This window comes from Mirounga angustirostris, unplaced genomic scaffold, assembly GCF_029215605.1.
Source record: "Mirounga angustirostris isolate CCGP_5_RB_7025 unplaced genomic scaffold, mMirAng1.0.hap1 SCAF_17, whole genome shotgun sequence".
Taxonomy (NCBI): Eukaryota; Metazoa; Chordata; class Mammalia; order Carnivora; family Phocidae; genus Mirounga; species Mirounga angustirostris.
In genome coordinates, this window is record NW_026991725.1 from 33,725 (window position 1) to 54,852 (window position 21,128).

Sequence of the window (21,128 nt, forward strand, 5' to 3'; positions counted from 1 at the left end):
CCTCCCTGGATAGGGGAGTGAAGTTTTTTCGAGGTCCCTAGTGGACACAGAAAGCGTTCAAGTGCCCCTAGCACCTATGGATGGGGCTCTGTTGCCCTCTAGTGTCCTATCCTCTGCTACTGCTGCTCGTGGTTTCCTCTGACGTCGTATTCGTCACAGGTGTGTATCTTTGATGGTTAATGCTGCTCGGTGTCGGTTGTTTGCGTGTTTGTTTTTGAAAGCTTTTTGAGTGATCATCCAGCATGGTGCTGGAACTCACGACCCCTGCAGATCAAGAGTCGCAGTCGCGTGGGCCTCCTCCGACCGGAGCCAGTCAGGTGCCCTGAAATGCGCTTAGTTGAAACAGGAAGAAAGAAAAAACAAAAAACAAAACCCAAACCATTTTTTTTTTCCCCCTTTACGAGCCAGAGGAAGTTCTACGCCTTGTTTTTGTTTTACCCTTAATAGCATGGAACAGTTCCCCTCCTCCTCCTCCTCCTCCTCCTCCTCCTCCTCCTCCTCCTCCTCCTCCTCCTCCTTCTTCTTCTTCTCCATCATCATCATCATCATCATCAATATTTAACTCTTCTAGAGCACCTCCCCCGCCCACCCCGTACTAGTGTTGGACGGCACGGATGTCCCGGAACTGGATTTCTTTAAAGATATATATTTTTACGATTTTATTGATTTATTTGACAGAGGGAGACACAGCGAGAGAGGGAACACAAGCAGGGGGAGTGGGAGAGGGAGAAGCAGGCTTCCTGCCGAGCAGGGAGCCCGATGCGGGACTCGATCCCGGGACTCCGGGATCATGACCTGAGCCGAAGGCAGTCGCTTAACCAACTGAGCCACCCAGGCGCCCTCTTTTTTTTTTTTTCTTAACATAGATTGCATTATTTGTTTCAGAGGTACAGATCTGAGATTCAACAGTCTTGCACAATTCACAGCGCTTGCCAGAGCACCTACCCTCCCCAGTGTCTATCACCCAGTCACCCCATCCCTCCCACCCCACCCCCCACTCCAGCAACCCTCAGCTTGTTTCCTGCGATTAAGAATTCCTCCTATCCGTGAGATCATAGGATACATGTCTTTCTCTGTTTGACTTATTTCACTCAACATAATACCCTCCAGTTCCATCCACGTCGTTGCCAATGGCAAGATCTCATTCCTTTTGATGGTTGCATGATATTCCATTGTATGTATATATATACCACATCTTCTTTATCCATTCATCTGTCGATGGACATCTTGGCTCTTTCCACAGTTTGGCTATCGTGGATATTGCTGCTATAAACATCGGGGTGCACGTACCCCTTCGGATCCCTATTTTTGTATCTTTGGGGTAAATACCCAGTAGTGCAATTGCTGGATCATACGGCAGCTCTAGTTTCAACTTTTTGAGGAATCTCCATACAGTTTTCCAGAGTGGCTGCACCAGCTTGCATTCCCACCAACAGTGTAGGAGGGTTCCCCTTTCTCCGCATCCCCGCCAACATCTGTCATTTCCTGACTTGTTACTTTTAGCCATTCTGACTGGTGTGAGGTGGTATCTCATTGAGGTTTTTTTTTTTTTTTTTAAGATTTTATTTATTTATTTGAGAGAGAGAGAGAGACAGAAAGAGAGCATGAGAGGGGGGAGGGTCAGGAGGATCAGAGGGAGAAGCAGACTCCCCGCTGAGCAGGGAGCCCGATGCGGGACTCGATCCTGGGACTCCAGGATCATGACCCGAGCCGAAGGCGGTCGCTTAACCAACTGAGCCACCCAGGCGCCCTCATTGAGGTTTTGATTTGGATTTCCCTGATGCTGAGCGATATTGAGCACTTTTTCATGTGTCTGTTGGCCATTTGGATGTCTTCTTTGGAAAAATGTCTGTTCATGTCTTCTGCCCATTTCTTGATTGGATTCTTTGTTCTTTGGGTGTTGAGTTGGATGAGTTCTTTATAGATTTTGGATACGAGCCCTTTATCTGATATGTCATTTGCAAATATCTTCTCCCATTCTGTCGGTTGTCTTTTGGTTTTGTGGACTGTTTCCTTTGCTTTGCAAAAGCTTTTTATCTTGATGAAGTCCCAAGAGTTCATTTTTGCCTTTGCTTCCCTTGCCTTTGGCGATGTTTCTAGGAAGAAGTTGCTTTGGCTGAGGTCAAAGAGGTTGCTGCCTGTGTTCTCCTTTAGGATTTGGATGGACTCCTGTCTCACATTGAGGTCTTTCAACCATTTGGAGTCTATTTTTGTGTGTGGTGTAAGGAAATGGTCCAGTTTCATTCTTCTGCATGTGGCTATCCAATTTTCCCAACACCATTTGTTGAAGAGACTGTCTTTGTTCCATTGGACATTCTTTCCTGCTTTGTCAAAGATGAGTTGACCATAGAGTTGAGGGTCCATTTCTGGGCTCTCTATTCTGCGGAACTGGATTTCTTGAGTGAAGGACTATTTTAACTCCCTTCCTCCCCATTCCGCGCCTGCCCCCGCCCCGCCCCCCCGCCCCCGCACGCACCGCCCCGCCCCGCCCCCCGCCCCCGCACGCACCGCCCCGCCCCGCCCCCGCCCCCGCACGCACCGCGCGCCCCGCCCCCCGCCCCCGCACGCCCCGCCCCGCTTGTTGGCCTTGGACGTTATCGCGTACGTGCAGAGACGGATTTGATGTGCACCTTTCTGGGGGTGTGTGTCAATCCCCCCCCCCCCTTCCTGTCCTGAGCTTTCTTCGTATGCTTCAGAGAGACCTCCTCCTCCCCTTAAAATGATAGAAGAGAGAAGGTTCATCCGTGGTGGTTGTCGGAGTACTCGCTTGGTCTCGGTTTTACGGTCCTTGCCCGCCGAAATGTGTCTTAAGTCCTCCCGGAAGCCCGGGCGCCGCAGGTGTGCCGCTGTGGGAGGCCCGTGCCCCACGAGATCGGGCGGCCGGGCGGCCGGGCTGTGCGCCTTCGCGGGCCCGCGATCCGGATCTGCCTCGTTGTTGTTCGCGCCGGTTGTCGGGTGCCACCTGGCGGCCGCTTTTAGATAGCGTGTCCCCGCCGGAGTGTCAGCGATGTCGGCAAGGGATTGTATTTGGCCGCGGTTCCCGAGGCGGAGTACCGGGAGGCCGGCGACGCTAGCGAGATCGGCCCGCTGTCTCCGGGCCACCGGCGCGACCTCCGCTCGCGGGAGATTGAGCCTCCAGGTTTGTGGGCTGGTGGTGGCGCCGCCGCCTCGCTCCCGGAGAGCCACGCTAGGGTGGCCGCCTGGACGGGTCGACCAGCACCCGCCGGTGCCCCCTCCTCCGCCCGCGGGAATGGGAGAGGCTGCGTCGGGCGCCCGGACGCCATCCGGCCCGTGGCTCCGGTCGGCCGTTGGGCCTTCCGTGTCACGCTCGGGCGGTTGGGGACCGGCCTGAGCCTTGCGGGGAAGCCCATGGATGGCGCGACGGGCCCCGCCGCGGGCACGCGTGGGGTCCCGGTCATCGGACCCGATATTTTTTTTTTTTTTTAAGGTTTTTGTTTATTTATTTATTTATTTGAGAGAGAGAGAATGAGAGACAGAGAGCATGAGAGGGAGGAGGGTCAGAGGGAGAAGCAGACTCCCCGCCGAGCAGGGAGCCCGATGCGGGACTCGATCCCGGGACTCCAGGATCATGACCCGAGCCGAAGGCAGTCGCTTAACCAACTGAGCCACCCAGGCGCCCCGGACCCGATATTCTTAACAAGTTTTCCGAGGCCCGCTGCGGAGGTGGGGACCCGACCGGGTCGGGCCGGGCCGGGCCGGGCCGCGAGGGCCCCAGGGGCCCGGCTGCGGTTCCCGTTGAGGTCCGGCCTTCGGGGGGACGCCTCCGCGGCATCGCCCCCTTTCCTCAGTCCCGGCCGGGAGTCGGGGACCGGCATGGGGCGGTCCTGAGGCCCGGGGAGGAGGGCGTCCGCAGGGGCCTCCACAGAACTTGGTGAGAATTTCTAAAGTCCCGATTTGGGGACGAAAGGCGGACCCGGGGGCGGGCCTATCCGGGCCGCTCCACCTCCCGCCAAGTCCCTACTCGCTGCCGGCTGCCACCACGTTCCGGGGGTCGACCAGATGGCCCGGGGGGGGGGGGGGGCGGGGGGGGCTCCGGGGGGAGACGGGGGCGATGGATTAGTGCTTGGGGCCCGTGGCCGGGACACGGTCCCAGGAGATCCCGGTGACCTGTGGCTAGGCCACGCCAGGCGGCGCGGCTATTTTCTCGCCCGAAATGAGCCCTTTTTGCCGCCAGGTAGGTGCTGGCACGTTATGTTTGGGCGATCCTCTCCTTAAGGGAGGTGGGCTTCTGGGCGTGTGGCGGGGCTCCGGGCTTGACAGGGATGCCAAGCCCGGCTCTGCCGTCGCTGGCCTGAGCCGTCCGCGTGGGCCTGTGCGCCGGCTCCTGTGCCTCCAGGTGGCCCAGGCCGTTGGTGCCGCCTCCGGTCTCCAGCACCCGAGGGCGGTTGTGGGCAGGTGGCGCGTGGGTCCTTTACCCTGTGTCCTCCACTCTGCGGGCACCCGGCTGTGGTCGTGACAACCTCCCGTCCCGCAAGGCTCCGTGCCGCGTGTCAGGCGTTCCTCTCTCTCGGGTTGTCCGGCTGTTCCTGCCCTGGGGTTTTCGAGGGGGTGCCGGTGAGGCCGAAAAAAAACAAAACCAAACAGGCTCCCCCTCGGGTTGCTGTCCTCACCGGCTTCTCCCCTCCTCGGGCTCCTCTCGGCGCTTGTGTTTTGCCAGATCGATGTGGTGCTCTCGCGCTCTCCCGGGCCGGGCCTAAGCCGCGCCAGACGAGGGACGGACGTTCATGGCGAATGGGACCGCTCTTCTCGTTCTGCCCGCGGGCCCCTCGCTCCTTCGCCTCTGCCCGCCGTGGCGGTGAGGTGGGGGGTACGGGGGGGGGGTGTGCAGGCTCCGGCCCGACCCCGCCTTCCCGTGTTCTGCCTGACGGCGCTCGCGGGCCCGGGGTTCCCCGACGCAGCGGACACTCTCGCTTGCCTTCCCTGGCTTCGTGTGGTGCGCGGTCCTCCCCGCCACGGGGAGGGCCGTCCCGGCGCCGCGCTGCTCACGCGCTTGGGCGTGCTGAGCGCGTTGTGCGCGTGGCCCTCCGTGGTGCCCCTGGAGCGCTCCAGGTCGTCTCAGGTGTCTGAGGCCGAGCCGGTAGCGTCGTTTCCGTTTCTCAGCAAAACCTCTCCGTCGGGCCACCACTGTCGTTGTCATGTTTGAGGCGTGTGTGGTGGGCTGGTAAGTGAGGTCTCCCCCCATGTGACGTGGCGCCTCGTCATATGCCGCCGCAATAGGTGCTGGTGCTGTGTGTACTGGACTTGGTGGTCTGGCCTTGTTCTTGGAGGTTAGGCCACACGCCCTTGCGTTTCTTTTCCTTCCCGGTGGATCGGGTCGACCAGCGCTCTGGTCGCCCTCGCGGCGGGGGAGACCTGCCTGGGGAGCGTGGGTCGATCAGTGCTCCCTACGACGGCCGGGCCTGAGGCCTATGACTCACCCACGCCGCCGAAGGGAGCGCTGGACGACTCGCGGGCCCCATCACGTGGGCGTAAGCGCGAGGCTAAGGTCAAAGGCCTCAGGCCTCGCACTTACGCCCACGTGATGGGGGCCGCGAGTCGTCCAGCGCTCCCTTCGGCGTCGTGGCTTAGCCTTGGACTTTGTGTTTTGGGGTCTCGGGTCTCGTCTCCTGGACTTCGTGATGGTTGTGCCCATGTGTTCCAACCCTTCGCCCTCCGCCCTCCGCCCTCCGGCAGCCCCTCCGAAGCGGCCCGTGATGTGATCGGGCGCCGGGGCGGCCGTGCTGTGCGCCTTCGCGCCCCCGCGATCCGAATCTGCCTCTTTTTTGTTCGCGCCGGTTGTCTGGCGCCACCTGGCGGCTCCTTTTAGGTAGCGTCTCCCCGCCGGAGCGTCGGTGATGTCTTCAAGGGATTGTATTTGGCCGCGGTTCACGAGGCGGAGTTCCAGGAGGCCGGCGACGCTAGCGAGATCGGCCCGCTCTCTACGGGCCGTTGGCGCGCGCTCCGCTCGCAGGAGATTGAGCCTTTAGGTTTTTCGGGCTGTTGATGGTACCGCCGCCTCGCTCCTGGAGAACAGCATTAAGAGGGTCGCCTGGCCGGCTCGACCAGAACTCTCCAATGCTTCTTTCTCAGTCTCTTGCCGTGCCCGATATTCTTATCAAGTTTCCGAGACCTGCTGTGGAGATGGGGACCGGGTTCGCCTGCGAAGGCACCAGGAGTCCGCTTGCGGTTCTCGTTGAAGTCGGGCCTTTGTTGTACGCTTCCTCGTCATCGTTCTCTTTTGTCAGTCCTGGTTGAGAGTCGGGGACCGGCATGGGGCGTTCTTGAAGCCCGTGGTGTAGAGCGCCTGCAGGGGCTTCAACAGAACTTTCTGTAAATTTCTAAGTCCCCATCTGTGGACGGTAGGCGGACCGTGGGGCGGGCATATCCAGGGCCCTCCACTTCTCGCCAACTCGCTGCCGACCGCCACCACGTTCCGCATGGGGGTGTGGGGTGTGGGCGAAAACCGGGGTCGATGGACTAGTGTTTGGCCCCCATAGGCGTGGCACGGTCCCAGGAGATCCAGGGAGCTATGTCTCGTCTCCGGCAGGCGGCGCGGCTATTTTCTCACCTGAAATGAGCCCTTTTTGTTGCCAGTTAGGTGTTGGCCCGTTGTAGTTTGGTGGTTTTCTTGAGAGGAGTCGGTGGGTGGTAGGGTTTCTGTCTTTACACCGTGATGCCAACCTGGGCTCTGCCCTCGCTGGCTGGAGCCATTCCCGTGGGCCTGTGCGCCGGTTTCTGTGCTTTCAGCTAGTCCATGCCGTTAGTGACTTCTCTGATCTGGATTTGAGAGCGTTATGCGCAGATAAAGCGTGTGTTTATTTTAGCCCTTGCACTCCATTTTCCCGACCCCCGCTGCGGTGGAGATAACCCCCCGTGTACACAAAGCTTCGTGCCGCGTGTCAGGCGTTTTCCTTCCTCGTGTTGCCCGGTTTCTGTCTCGGGTTTTTGTGGGGTGCCAGTTAGGCTGAAGCAGTTTTGTTTGCTGTGCCCTGCGTGCTCTCACGCTTCGGGGACGCTTTTCGGTGTGTCTTTTGTAGATCGATGTGGTGCTGTGGTGCTCTTCCCGGCCGGGTTTAAGCCGAATTTAACGTGCGATGAACATTGATGAATGTGTTCGCTCTTTTCGCTGTTTGCAGTCTTGTCGCTCCTTCGCCTCCGCCCGCGGTGGTGGGGTGCGGCGTTGCGTGGGCGTGTGCAGACCGCGGCCCGACCCCGCCTTCACGTGTTCTGCCTTAGAGTGCTCTCGGGATCGGGGGTCCCGTGTTAGTAGCAAACACTCTCGCTTGCTTTTCCTGGGTTTGGATGCGGTGCGCGGTCTTCCGCACCACGTGGACGTCCGTCCCGACGTGGCCGTGCTCACCAGCTTGTGCTTGTTTAGCGCGTTGTGCTTGGCTTTCCGTGGTGCCCCTGGAGCGCTCCAGATCGTCTCAGGTGCCTGAGGCCGAGCGGGTAGGGTCTTTTCACATTCCTAGCGACCCCCTTTGGTACACCACTGTGGGTGGCGTGTCCGAGGAGCTGTTGCGGAGTCGTTAAGGGAGGTCCACATCGCTCCCTCGTGGGACGCGTGCGCCGCTTCGTTACCTGTCGGAAGGTGGTGCTGTTGGGGAATGGACTTGGTGGGGCATGTGAACGGTTGTGGCGGGCCCAGCCAGCACTCTGGCACTTGGAGAGCCAAAAGCTGCCGCCTTTTTGCCCAGCATGCCGTGCCTGTCCCCCTTCCTGGTTGCCTCGCCGGAGACGCGAAAGTCCCCGCTGGTCGATGATGTGACCACGGCGTGCGTGGCGTAGCAAACGCGTTCTCCTTGTGGGGTCCCGGCCACGAGCGCTCTGGATTGCCGTCTGTCCCTTGCCCCGCGGACCCATACATGCCTCCTCAGCCCTTGGTATAAAGCCTTTAAAACGTCGTTCTGCAGAGCCCGGTCCGGGGGTGACCATTTGTGTGTGGGCGATGCGCCCTCGTTGAGAATGCCTTCTCTAGCGATCCGAGAGGGTGCCTTGGGGTACCGGAACCCCCCAGCCGCCGCCCCTCCTCTGCGCGTAGTGGCCACCATGCGTGGTGACTACAGTTGTTTTGGGCAGCGCTTCCGTCTGCGAGGGGGGTTTGACTTTGCTGGCCGTGCGGTGGGGCTGAGCGCCTCTCTGCTTATCGCGGCGTGCGCCTCCCCCCTACGACTCGGGGGAGGGTCCCGCCGGGCCTGGCCGCCGTCTGGAGCGTGGGGCTCCTGCGTGCGAGGGCGCACGCGCGGCGGCTCCGTCGTGTTTGTGTCTGCTGATGGGCTCAGGGGCGCCCCCGCGCGACGAGCGAGTGGCTGTCTGCGTACACGCTCCCGTCCCGAATCGCTGTTGGTGGCACCGTGTGCGCACAAGTTGGGTAGCTCCCGCCTTGGGACACTTCCCATGTTCGCGACTTCTGGGATGTGCCGGATTGACGGAACTTCAAGACGTGTCCCAGCGGTGTGGGCCTCGGTTTGCGTGGAAGCTCGCCAAGGGTGCTGAGGCCGGCTGGCGTCCTGGGCGTCGCGGGACCGCTCTCGTGCTGGTGGCCGGTGGGATTCCTTGCGCGTTTACCTGGTGGCCCGTGTTGCGTCTTCGTTGGCACGCCTTTCCTCGAACCGGCACCCCCAAGCACTCCCGTGGCTCCCCTGCGGTGCTTCCCTTTTCCTGCTGCACCCTGTGAGCCGATCCCATTAGAACCCCACCTTCAGTGGCCCCATGTATCCAAACCCTTAGCATGATACTCCTAGCCCACACTCTCAACTCAGGCCTCTGGGAACTTTGCCACACCTTTGGCAGTTTGGACCTGTCATGCTCTCCTAAGCCCTAACCAACCCTATGTTCGCTTCTGAGAGGTTCATCCCCAGAGACCTGCCTTTCAACACCAAATTTTGGCACACCTGAGCCTTCCCACAGGACTCAGCTTGCCACCCACAAGGAAATGGTACTATTTGGGCAACCTGTAGTATTCACAGCAGACGACTTTTGCATGCCACGAGGTGAAGATCAGCCTGAACCCGCACTTTCAGTGCTGCTGTTCGAAACAACCTTGAGTGTGACACTTGTCCCATGCCTTCCATGCAGCCCTCCCTGGACTTTGCCACAGAGCCTGCATATTGGAGCTGACATGCCTCTAGGCCCTAATCTGAAATGGAGGTGGGGTTCTGAGATGTCCATTCCTTGAAGCCTTGGATCCCAATACCAAGGGATTGGGAGACACCTTAGCCTAATGGGTAGGATTCAGCCTACCCTGAAGAAGGAACATGAGCCCTTTGGGCCCCCAGAGAAGGATTCACAACAGCAGAAAATTTTACATGCTCCTGAGACCCAATCACAGCTTATGCCTGTTGTCAGTGGCCTTGTGTACCCAAACCCTGAGCAGAGGACACTCCTCCTAAACCATGCCCTCAACTGAGGCTTTGGGGTACTTTGCCACATGGTCATTAGTTTGGACCTTGCCATGCCCCCTAAGCCCTAACCCTAGCTCAGGTTCTGAGAGGTCCTCCCCAGAGGCCTGACACCAAGGCCCAGGGATTGTGAACATCTGAGACCTATGAAAGGGCTCAGCATTGCAACCCAGAATGTAACCTTGCCATTTGGTCCTCCACAAAGGATACAGAGCAGGTGAAATCTAAGCCAAAACCTTGGACTGATGTCCACCCTATACCACAATCTAAAAGATGTGTAAGCCACACACAGCTGCCAGATCAGATGTGTTAAGACCCTAGGAGGCAACATTAATTATACTTGGGGTACTGAGAAGTGTTTCCCCAGAGGCCTGACTCCCAAGCCCCATGGGTTTTTGGGGATACTGGAGTCCTACTGAAGGACTCAGACTACCATCAGGAAGTAAACTGACTTCTGGGTCTCCAGAAAGGCTTTTCTCAGCCCTCGAAGAAACACATGATCCTCAGGAGAGCTGTTCCCAGTGAAACCCTACTCACCAGGCCCCTGAACACAAACCCTGAGCCTTACTCTCTCATCCTTATGCTCTGTGCCCCCAACTCACTCAGCCCTAGTGAGGTTCTCCACAGAGCCAGCAAATTGGACCAGCCATGCCCCAGGGCCTAAACCTTAATGCTAGGTCAGGTAATAAGTTTATTCTCCAGTGGCCTGGTTCTGAAGCCTCAGTGATTGGAGACACCGGAGCTGTACTGTAAGACTCAGCCTGCCACCCAGGGGTAAATTGTACCCGGTGGGAATACCAAAATTATTCAGAGGGAGAAATCTTCCATAGGCACAAGAGCCCATTTCAATGAACTTCCCACATTAAGAGGTGGCAGCCTGCACCTTAACTGTGAGCCTCAACTCAATCCTTCATGGAGTGGGCCTCACTGTTGGCTGATTGGACCTGCCATGTCCATATTCCTTTGTCAAAACCATGGATCAGGTGGGGAGAGAGGTCCATCCCCTGAGGCCTAGGTCCCAAATCCCAAGGTTTGAGGACACTTGAATTCTACTGCAGAACTCAGCCTGACAGCTGGAAGAAAACTGATTCACAGCTGGAGAAAATTATAATCCCTGGGGAGCAGTTCCCAGTGAATGCACACATTCAGCATTGCCATGTATCCAAACCCACAGTATGACACCCATCCTAACCCATGCCCTCTGTGCAGGCCTGTGGGGACTTTGCCATACTGTTGGCAGTTTGGACCGGCCATGTGCCTAAGTCTGGTTCTGAAGGGTCCAGCCCCACAGGCCAGGATCCCAATCCTTTGGTGTATTTGGGGACACCTGAGCCCTATGTCAGGCTTCAGCCCGCCACCCAGAAGGAAACCAGGGCCATTTGGGCCTCCCCAGATATATTCAGAGCAGGAGAAATCTGCATGCCCTGAAGTGAAGATTGCAACTAAACCCACAATTTCAGGGGCACTCTGAAATAATGGTCAGCCCTTTACCCATGATGCAAACACTCAACACAGACCAGGGGGGAGTTTGACACATAGCCAGCAGAGATTGTACCTGCCAATGCCCCTAGGGGTGGGTCCATTGCCAGAGGCCTAGCTTCTGAATCCTGAGAGTTCAGAGACACCTGAAGGAAATTTGGTGGCCCTCTGGGAAACCACCATGAGGCTGACACTCATCCTGACCCCCACACCCTCCACTCAGCACTGCATGGAATTAAGGCCACATAGCTGGCAGATTGGGGTTGCCATGCCCCTAGGCCCTGCCCTAACCCAACAGTGGTGTTTTGAGAGGTCCATTCCTGGAGGGCTGGATCTAAGCCCCAGGGAATGGAGAAACTGGACTCCTTATGGCAGGATTCAGCCTATCAGTGAGAAAGGAAAGTGAGGTAACTGTGGGCCTCTAGGGAAGGATTCAGCTCAGGAGAAAATTACCTGCCCTGGGAAGGTGAATCCCGCTGAATCCCCCCACAAGCAGCAGCCCCAGGTATTGAAAAGCTGAGCATGACATTCCTGCTAACATGTGCCCTTAACTCAGGGCTTTTGGGGACTTTGGCATGCAGTCAGCAGTTTGGACCTGCCATGCCCCTAAGCCTGAATCCTAACTTTAAGTCAGGTTGAGAGGTGTTTATCTCCAGGGCCCTGGCTCTGAAGCTCCAAGGACTTTGTGGACATTGTTATAGGATTCAGCGTGCAACCCACGATACCATGCCATTTGGCCTCCATAAAGGATTCAAAGTAGGAGATCTCTGCATTTCCACTGGAGCCCACCCCAGTGTACCTCCATTTTCAGTGGCCTCCTGGACCCAAATCCTCAGCCTGACCTATCCGAACCCAGGCCGTCAGCTCAGCCTATGGTATGGGTAAGCTCACCACGCAGCTGGCTTGATTGGACCTACCATGACTAAAATAAATAGAAAGAACAAGTGTTGGTGAGGGGGTGGGGGGAAGGGAAGCCTTTGCACTGTTGGTGGGAATACAAACTGGTTATGCCACAAAGCAAGAAGACATTAGGAGATTCCTTTAAAAGATTAAAAATGGATTCGAGTAATCCTCAAAATATCTAGGTAATGACAGGACTGGATATTACCACAAAGTACTCAATGAGTACGGCAGATCCGGTGCTTAGAGGAATACTGCACATAGAATTCATGGCTTTTCCCCCATGATTCTTTAGTCTTTAAAATTGTATACCCTATATCTTAGTGTGTATGGCTTTGTTCTAGTCTCTTGCCTGATCCCATTCTTTCCCATTTTTGTTTAAATCCTTTCTTTTTTCAACCAACTTTCTTACCTTATGCAATTCATTTTATAAAATCTTTTGTAATTTTCACTTTTACAGTCACATTCCATCCCATCATATTAACCCTTATTTTTGTAGATATTTAAAATTTTGGGAGGCACTTTCTATAACAGAGCAAAATACACCCAAAATCTAGTGAGTAGCACTGATGTATGCACCAACCTGATCATACTTGATCATATTCTTTTTCTGATTTGCTTAGAGTATATTTTCTGGGGACGGTGTTACTGTGTGATAGCATTTCGTCCTGTCATTCATCTATTCTCTCCTCTGGACAAAATGACAAGATGGAAAAAATCACCTCAACCAAAAGAACAAGAGGCTATACTGACTGCCAGGGACCTACTCAATATGGACATTAGTACGATGTCAGAACTAGAGTTCAGAATGATAATTCTAAAGATACTAGCTGGTTGAAAAAAGCATGGAAATTAGTAGTGAAACCCTTTCTGGAGAAATGAACTAAAATCTAACGAAGTTCAAGTAAAAAAAGGCTATTAAATGAGGTGCAATCAAAAATGGGGGCACTAAACTACTAGGTTAAATATGAGGTAGAGGAGAATTAGTTATATAGAAGACCAAATGATGGAAAGTCAAGAAGGTTGAGAAGAAGAGAAACAACTACTGGATCCAAGAGGGTAGAATTTGAGAGACAAGTGATACATACCATAAGATTGAAATCTAAGAATTGTGGGATCAAAGAAGAAAGCGAGAGCGGCAGAGAACTTCCCTAATTTGGGGGAAGGAAAGAGGAATGAAAATCCAGGAAGGGACGAAGAAACCCCTCTCAAAATTAAAAATAGGTTAATACCCCGACATCTAGTAGTAAAACTTATGAGTCTCAGGGCCGCCTGGGTGGCTCAGTCAGTTAAGTGTCTGCCTTCAGCTCAGGTCATGATCCCAGGGTCCTGGGGTCGAGTCCTGCATCGGGCTCCCTGCTCTGCGAGGAGCCTGCTTCTCCCTCTGCCTCTGCCGCCTTCCTCTCGTCTCTTGTGAATAAATAAAATCTTTAAAAAAAAAAAAAAAACTTGAGTCTCTGAGACAAAGAAAATCCTCAAAGCAGCTCGGGATAAGAGAATCTATAACATAAAATAGAGACAATTAGATTGGCAATAGACCTAGCTACAGAGACCTGGCAGGCCAGTATACAGCCAAGAATACTATATCCAGCTTAGGTTGTCATTGGAAATAGCAGGAGAGATAAAAAGCTTCCAGGACAAACACTAAAGGAATTTACAAACACGAAACCAGCTCTACAGGAAATCTTGAAAGGGAAGGGGTCCTGTAAGCAGAGAGAATCTAAAAGCAACAGACCAGAAAGGAACACAGACAATATACAGTAAGTCACCTTACAGGCAAAGTACAATGGCACTAAGTTCATATCTTTCAAGTTACCCTGAATGTTATAAATGGGTTTAAGGTCCCAATCAAAAGAGAGGCTAATGAGATTGGATTAAAAAACAAGAACCAGGCGTTGCCTGGGTGGCTCAGTTGTTAAGCGTCTGTCTTCGGCTTGGGTCATGATCCCAGTGTCCTGGGATTGAGCCCCGCATTGGGCTCCCTGCTCTGGGGGGGAGCCTGCTACTCCCCCTGCTTGTGTTCCCTCTCGCTGTGTCTGTCAAATAAAATTAAAAAAAAAAAAATAAAAACCAAAACCCATCCATATGCTGTGTCTGCAAGAGACTCGTTTTAGAGCCAAAGACACCCCCCCAGGTTGAAAGGGAGGGGGTGGGTGGAAAACCATTTACCAAGCTTAAATGGACACTAAAAGAAAGCTGGGGTGGCAATCCTTCTAGCAGACAAATTAGATTTTCAACCAAAGAGTGTAATAAGAGGTGAGGGAAGGACACTATATCCTACTTAAAGGGCCTATCCAACAAGAAGATCTAACAATTGTAAATATCTATGCCCCTAACATGGGAGCAGTGAATTATATAAGGCAATTAGTAACAAAAGCAAAGAAACACATTGACAATACAATAATACCCCCTCCCACTGAAATGGGGAATAGACCAAATGGACAGATCATCTAAGCAAAAGATCAAGGAAATAAGACCTTATTAAATGACACACTGGACCAAGTGGACTTCACAGAGAGATTCAGAACATTCCATCCAAAAGCAACAGAATACACATTCTTCTCTAGTGCCCATGGAACATTCTCCAGAATCGATCACAGCCCAGGTTACAAAATCAGGTCTCAACTGATACCAAAAGATTGGGATCATTCCCTGCCTGTTTTCAGACCACACAATGCTTTGAAACTAGAACTCAATCACAAAGGGAAAATTGGAAAGAACTCATATACAGGGAGACCTAAAGAGCATCCTAGTAAAGAATGAAATGGATCAACCAGGAAATTCAAAGAAGAATTTAAAAAATTCATGGAAACAAATGAAAAAAACTGTTCAAAATCTTTGGGATGCAGCAAAGGAAGTGCTAAGAGGAAAGTATATAGCAATACAAGCCTCTCGAGAAGCAAGAAAGGTCTCAAATTACACAACCTAAACTACACTTAAAGGAGCCGTACAAAGAAGAGCTAATAAAGCCTAAACCCAATAGGAGAAGAGAAAGATCACAGAGCAGAAATCAATGAAATAGAGAAACCAAAAGAACAATAGAACAGATCAATGAAACTAGTAGGAGCTGGGTCTTTGAAAGAATTAAGATTGATGATAACCCCCTGGCCAGACTTATCGAGAAGAGAAAGGACTCAAATCAACAAAGTCATGAATGAAAGAGGAGAGAGATCACCACCAACACCAAAGAAATACAAACAAGTATAAGAACATATTTTTTTAATTCTTATGTTAATCCCCATACATTACATCATTAATTTTAGATGAAGTGTTTTTGATTCGTTGCTTGTGCACAACACTCAGTGCTCCATGCAGAACGTGCCCTCCTTTAATACCCACCACCAGGCTTAACCCATCCTCCCACCCCCCTCCTCTCTAGAACCACGTGTGCTTTTCAGAGTCCACAGTCTCTCATGGTTTGTCTACCCCTCCGATTTCCCCCGCTTCACTCTTCCCCTCTCGCTACCCTCTTCTTTTCTTCTTAACATAGATTGTATTATTTGCAAATATCTTCTCCCATTCTGTCGGTTGTCTTTTGTTTTTGTGGACTGTTTCCTTTGCTTTGCAAAAGCTTTTGATCTTGATGAAGTCCCAATAGTTCATTTTTGCCCTTGCTTCCCTGGCCTTTGGCGATGTTTCTAGGAAGAAGTTGCTTTGGCTGAGGTCGAAGAGGTTGCTGCCTGTGTTCTCCTTTAGGATTTGGATGGACTCCTGTCTCACATTGAGGTCTTTCAACCATTTGGAGTCTATTTTTGTGTGTGGTGTAAGGAAATGGTCCAGTTTCATTCTTCTGCATGTGGCTGTCCAATTTTCCCAACATCATTTGTTGAAGAGACTGTCTTTTTTCCATTGGACCTTCTTTCCTGCTTTGTCTAAGATAAGTTGACCATAGAGTTGAGGGTCCATTTCTGGGCTCTCTATTCTGTTCCATTGATCTATGTGTCTGTGTCTGTTTCTGTACCAGTACCCTACTGTCTTGATGATGACAGCTTTGTAATAGAGCTGGAAGTCCGGAATTGTGATGCCGCCGGCTTTGCTTTTCTTTTTCAATATTCCTCTGGCTATGCGGGGTCTTTTCTGGTTCCATACAAATTTTAGGATGATTTGTTCCATTTCTTTGAAAAAAGTGGATGGTATTTTGATGGGGATTGCATTGAATGTGTAGATTGCTCTAGGTAGCATGGACATCTTCACAATATTTGTTCTTCCAATCCATGAGCATGGAACGTTTTTCCATTTCTTTGTGTCTTCCTCAATTTCTTTCATGAGTATTTTATAGTTTTCTGAGTACAGATCCTTTGTCTCTTTGGTTTGATTTATTCCTAGGTATCTTATGGTTTTGGGTGCAATTGTAAATGGGATCGACTCCTTAATTTCTCTTTCTTCTGTCTTGTTGTTGGTGTATAGGAATGCCACTGACTTCTGTGCATTGATTTTCTATCCTGCCACTTGACTGAATTCCTGTATGAGTTCTAGCAGTTTTGGGGTGGAGTCTTTTGGGTTTTCCACAGAAAGTATCATATCATCTGCAAAGAGTGAGAGTTTGACTTCTTCTTTGCCAATTTGGATGCCTTTGATTTCTTTTTGTTGTCTGATTGCTGTGGCTAGGACTTCCAATACTATGTTGAATAGCAGTGGTGATAGTGGACATCCCTGCCGCGTTCCTGACCTTAGGGGGAAAGTGCTCAGTTTTTCCCCATTGAGAATAATATTTGCTGTAGGTTTTTCATAGATGGCTTTTATGATATTGAGGTATGTACCCTCGATCCCTATACTCTGAAGAGTTTTGATCAAGAAAGGATACTGTACTGGGCGCCTGGGTGGCTCAGTTGGTTAAGCGACTGCCTTCAGCTCAGGTCGTGGTCCCAGGGTCCTGGGATTGAGTCCCGCATCGGGCTCCCTGCTCTGCAGGGAGCCTGCTTCTCCCTCTCCCACTCCCCCTGCTTGTGTTCCCTCTCTCACTGTGTCTCTCTCTGTCAAATAAAAAAAAAAAAATCTTAAAAAAAAAAAAAGAAAGGATGCTGTACTTTGTCAAAAGCTTTTTCTGCATCTATTGAGCGGATCATAGGATTCTTGTTCTTTCTTTTGTTAATGTATTGTATCACATTGATTGATTTGCGGATGTTGAACCAACCTTGCAGCCCAGGGATAAATCCCACTTGGTCGTGGTGAATAATCCTTTTAATGTACTGTTGGATCCTATTGGCTAGTATTTTGGTGAGAATGTTTGCATCCATGTTCATCAAGGATGTTGGTCTGTAATTCTCCTTTTTGATGGGGTCTTTGTCTGGTTTTGGGATCAAGGTAATGCTGGCCTCATAAAATGAGTTTGGAAGTTTTCCTTCCGTTTCTATTTTTTGGAACAGTTTCAGAAGAATAGGTATTAATTCTTCTTGAAATGTTTGGTAGAATTCCCCTGGGAAGCCATCTGGCCCTGGGCTTTTGTTTTTTGGGAGATTTTTGATGACTGCTTCAATTTCCTTAGTGGTTATAGGTCTGTTCAGGTGTTCTATTTCATCCTGGTTCAGTTTTGGTAGTTGATACATCTCTAGGAATGCATCCATCTCTTCCAGGTTATCTAATTTGCTGGCATAGAGTTGCTCATAATATGTTCTTGTACTTGTTTGTATTTCTTTGGTGTTGGTGGTGATCTCTCCTCTTTCATTCATGATTTTGTTGATTTGGGTCATTTCTCTTCTCTTTTTGATAAGTCTGGCCAGGGGTTTCTCAATCTTGTTAATTCTTTCAAAGAACCAGCTCCTCGTTTCGTTGATCTGTTCTACTGTTCTTTTAGTTTCTATTTGATTGATTTCTGTTCTGATCTTTATGATTTCTCTTCTCCTGCTGGGTTTAGGCTTTATTTGCTGTTCTTTCTCCAGCTCCTTTAGGTGTAGGGTTAGGTTGTGTACTTGAGACCTTTCTTGTTTCTTGAGAAAGGCTTGTATTGCTTATATACTTTCCTCTCAGGACTGCCTTTGCTGCATCCCAAAGCTTTTGAACAGTTGTGTTTTCATTTTCATTGGTTTCCATGTATTTTTTTAATTCTTCTTTAATTTCCTGGTTGACCCATTCATTCTTCAGTAGGATGCTCTCTTTAGCCTCCATGTATTTGAGTTCTTTCCGACTTTCCTCTTGTTGATTGAGTTCTAGTTTCAAAGCATTGTGGTCTGAAAACAGGCAGGGAATGATCCCAATCTTTTGGTACCGGTTGAGACCTGATTTTATGACCTAGGATGTGATCTATTCTGGAGAATGTTCCATGGGCACTAGAGAAGAATGTGTATTCCGTTGCTTTGGGGTGGAATGTTCTGAATAGGTCTGTGAAGTCCATTTGGTCCAGTGTGTCATTTAAAGTCTTTATTTCCTTGTTGATCTTTTGCTTAGACGATCTGTCCATTTCAGTGAGGGGGATGTTAAAGTCCCCCACTATTATTGTATTGTTGTCGAGGTGTTTCTTTGCTTTTGTTATTAATTGTCTTATATAATTGGCTGTGCTCCCATGTTAGGGGCATAGATATTTACAATTGTTAGATCTTCTTGTTGGATAGGCCCTTTAAGTAGGATATAGTGTCCTTCCTCATCTCTTATTACAGTCTTTGGTTTAAAATCTAATTTGTCTGCTATAAGGATTGCCACCCCAGCTTTCTTTCGGTGTCCATTAGCATGGTAAATGGTTTTCCACCCCCTCACTTTCAATCTGGGGGTGTCTTTGGTTCTAAAATGAGTCTCTTGCAGACAGCATATCGATGGCTCTTGTTTTTTAATCCAGTCTGTTAGCCTGTGTCTTTTGATTGGGGCATTTAGCCCGTTTACATTCAGGGTAACTATTGAAAGATAGGAATTTAGTGCCATCGTATTGCCTGTAAGGTGACTGTTACCGTATATTGTCTGTGTTCCTTTCTGGTCTATGTTGCTTTTAGGCTCTCTCTTTGCTTAGAGGACCCCTTCCAAGATTTCCTGTAGGGCTGGTTTTGTGTTTGCAAATTCCTTTAGTTTTTGTTTGTCCTGGAAGCTTTTTATCTCTCCTTCAATTTTCAGTGACAGCCTAGCTGGATAGAGTATTCTTGCCTGCCTATTTTTCTCATTTAGTGCTCTGAATATATCCTGCCAGTCCTTTCTGGCCTGCCAGGTCTCTGTGGATAGGTCTGTTGCCAATCTAATGTTTCTACCCTTGTAGGTTACATAGCTCTTCTCCCGAGCTGCTTTCAGGATTTTCTCCTTGTCTATGAGACGCGTAAGTTTTACTATTAGATGTCGGGGAGTTGACCTATTTTTATTGATTTTGAGAGGGTTCTCTGTGCTTCCTGGATTTTCATGCCAGTTTCTTTCTCCAAATTAGGGAAGTTCTCTGCTATAATTTGCTCCATTATACCTTCTGGCCCTCTCTCTCTTTCTTCTTCTTCTGGGATCCCAGTTATTCTAATGTTGTTTCGTCTTATGGTATCGCTTATCTCTCGAATTCTGCCCTCGTGATCCAGTAGTTGTTTATCTCTCTTTTTTCTGAGCTTCTTTATTTTCCATCATTTCATCTTCTCTATTACTGATTCTCTCTTCTGCCTCATTTATTCTAGCAGTTAGGGCCCCCATTTTTGATTGCACCTCATTAATTAGCCTTTTTGATTTCTACTTGGTTGGATTTTAGCTCTTTTACTTCTCCAGAAAGGGTTTCTCGAATAACTTCCATATTTTTTTCAAGCCCAGCTAGTATCTTTAAAGTGATGATTCTGAACTCTAGATCTGACATCGTACTATTGTCCGTATTGAGTAGGTCCCTGGCAGTCGGTACTACCTCTTGTTCTTTCGGTTGAGGTGATTTTTTCCGTCTTGTCATTTTGTGCAGAGGAGAATAGATGAATGAGAGAACAAAATGGTAGCAGAGTAACCACGTCCCCAGAAAATATACTCTAAACAAATCAGAAAAGACCCGAAGCAGTGGGATAAGAAAGGGAAAGAGAGAAAAAAGAAAAAGAAAGAAAAAGAAAGATAAAAACAAAAACAAACAGAACAACAACAACAAAAGAAAAACCAGAATGTGATCAAATATGATCTATATGGTATATAGATCAGTGCCACACACTAGATTTGGGGTGTATTTTGGTCTTTTAGAAGAAAGTGCCTCCCAAAATTTTAAAGAAAGAAAAACTTATATATGTACAAAAATAAGGGTTGACATGATGAAGGGATGGAATATGACTGTAAAAATGGAAATTATAAAAAATGTTATAAAAGGAATTGATAAGAAGTTGTTTGAAAAAAGAAAGAAGAGGATTTGAAAAAAGAAAAAGAAAAAAAAGGAAGAGGATGTGATCAGGCAGGGGAATAGAAAACACCATATACTAGAGATTTAGGGTATATTTTAATCTGTTAGAAGAAACTATCTCAAAATTTTAAAGAGAGAACAACTTATATATATAAGCCAAGAATATGGGTAACTAGTATGAAGGGATAGAATATGACTCTAAAAATGAAAAATAAAAAAAATTTTTTTAAAAAAAAAGGCATTGATAAGATGTTGGTTGAAAAAGGGAAAAAGAAAAAGACAAAAAGACAGTTAAAAAAAATTAACTTTGAAAGACTAAACGATCATGGTAAAAAAGCCATGAATTCTATATGCAGTATTCCCCTAGCGCTGGAGTTCTGCCGTTCTCATTGATCGGTAAACTTGGTCTTGGCTGCCTGTTCTCGCTGCTCTTCTGGGGGAGCGGCCTGTTGCCGTGGTTTCCAAATGTCTCTGCCGGAGGCGGAATTGCCCTGCCTTTGCCGGTCCCGGCTAAGTAATCTGCTCGGGTTTGCTTTCCGGGCCTTTGTTCCCTGCGAGCTTTCCGTACAGCTTTGGAGGCGGAGAGTGAAAATGGCGGCCTCCCAGTCTCTGCCCCGGAGGAGCCGAGAACTCGGGGCCCCGCTCCTCAGTGAGCCCCCAGAGAAAGGCCGTCAGTCACTCCCGTCTCCCCGGTCTCCGGCCGCACCCCGTGCTCGCCCGGCCTGTGACCGCGTGTTTCTATCTCTGGCACCCGACCCCGGGTGGAGTCTCCAAACCCAGCAGATCCCCACGGTGCCCTCCCGCGTGGCTCCTCCCAGGGGAGGAAGGTGAGTCTCCCCGGATCTGCCGCTTGTTGGGTCCCTGCTGGAGGAGCAGGGGCCCGACTGGGCCGCGGATCACGGTCTATGGCCACCCCGAGCTGAGAGCCCGCGCCTGGGCTCCGCCTCTGCAGCCGGCTTCCCTGCTCCGTTACCTGGGAGCTCTGCCGCACTCAGGCACCTCCAGTATTTCTGTGACCATGAGGGTCCTGAGACCACACTATCTCATGAGGGTTCCCACCCCCTGCCTAGCCACTGGAGCGACATCCC

General features: G+C 50.6%; 1 long non-coding RNA gene across 1 annotated transcript; it reads right to left on the reverse strand.

Moving 5' to 3' along the window:
- Positions 1-1,539: 1,539 nt before the first annotated feature.
- LOC135363043 (uncharacterized) lies at positions 1,540-4,790 on the reverse strand. Its single transcript, XR_010408755.1, has 2 exons — positions 2,631-4,790; positions 1,540-2,321 (listed from the first exon to the last, which is right to left on the reverse strand). It is a non-coding gene; the product is annotated as an uncharacterized LOC135363043 (long non-coding RNA).
- Between the last annotated feature and the right edge of the window lie 16,338 nt (positions 4,791-21,128).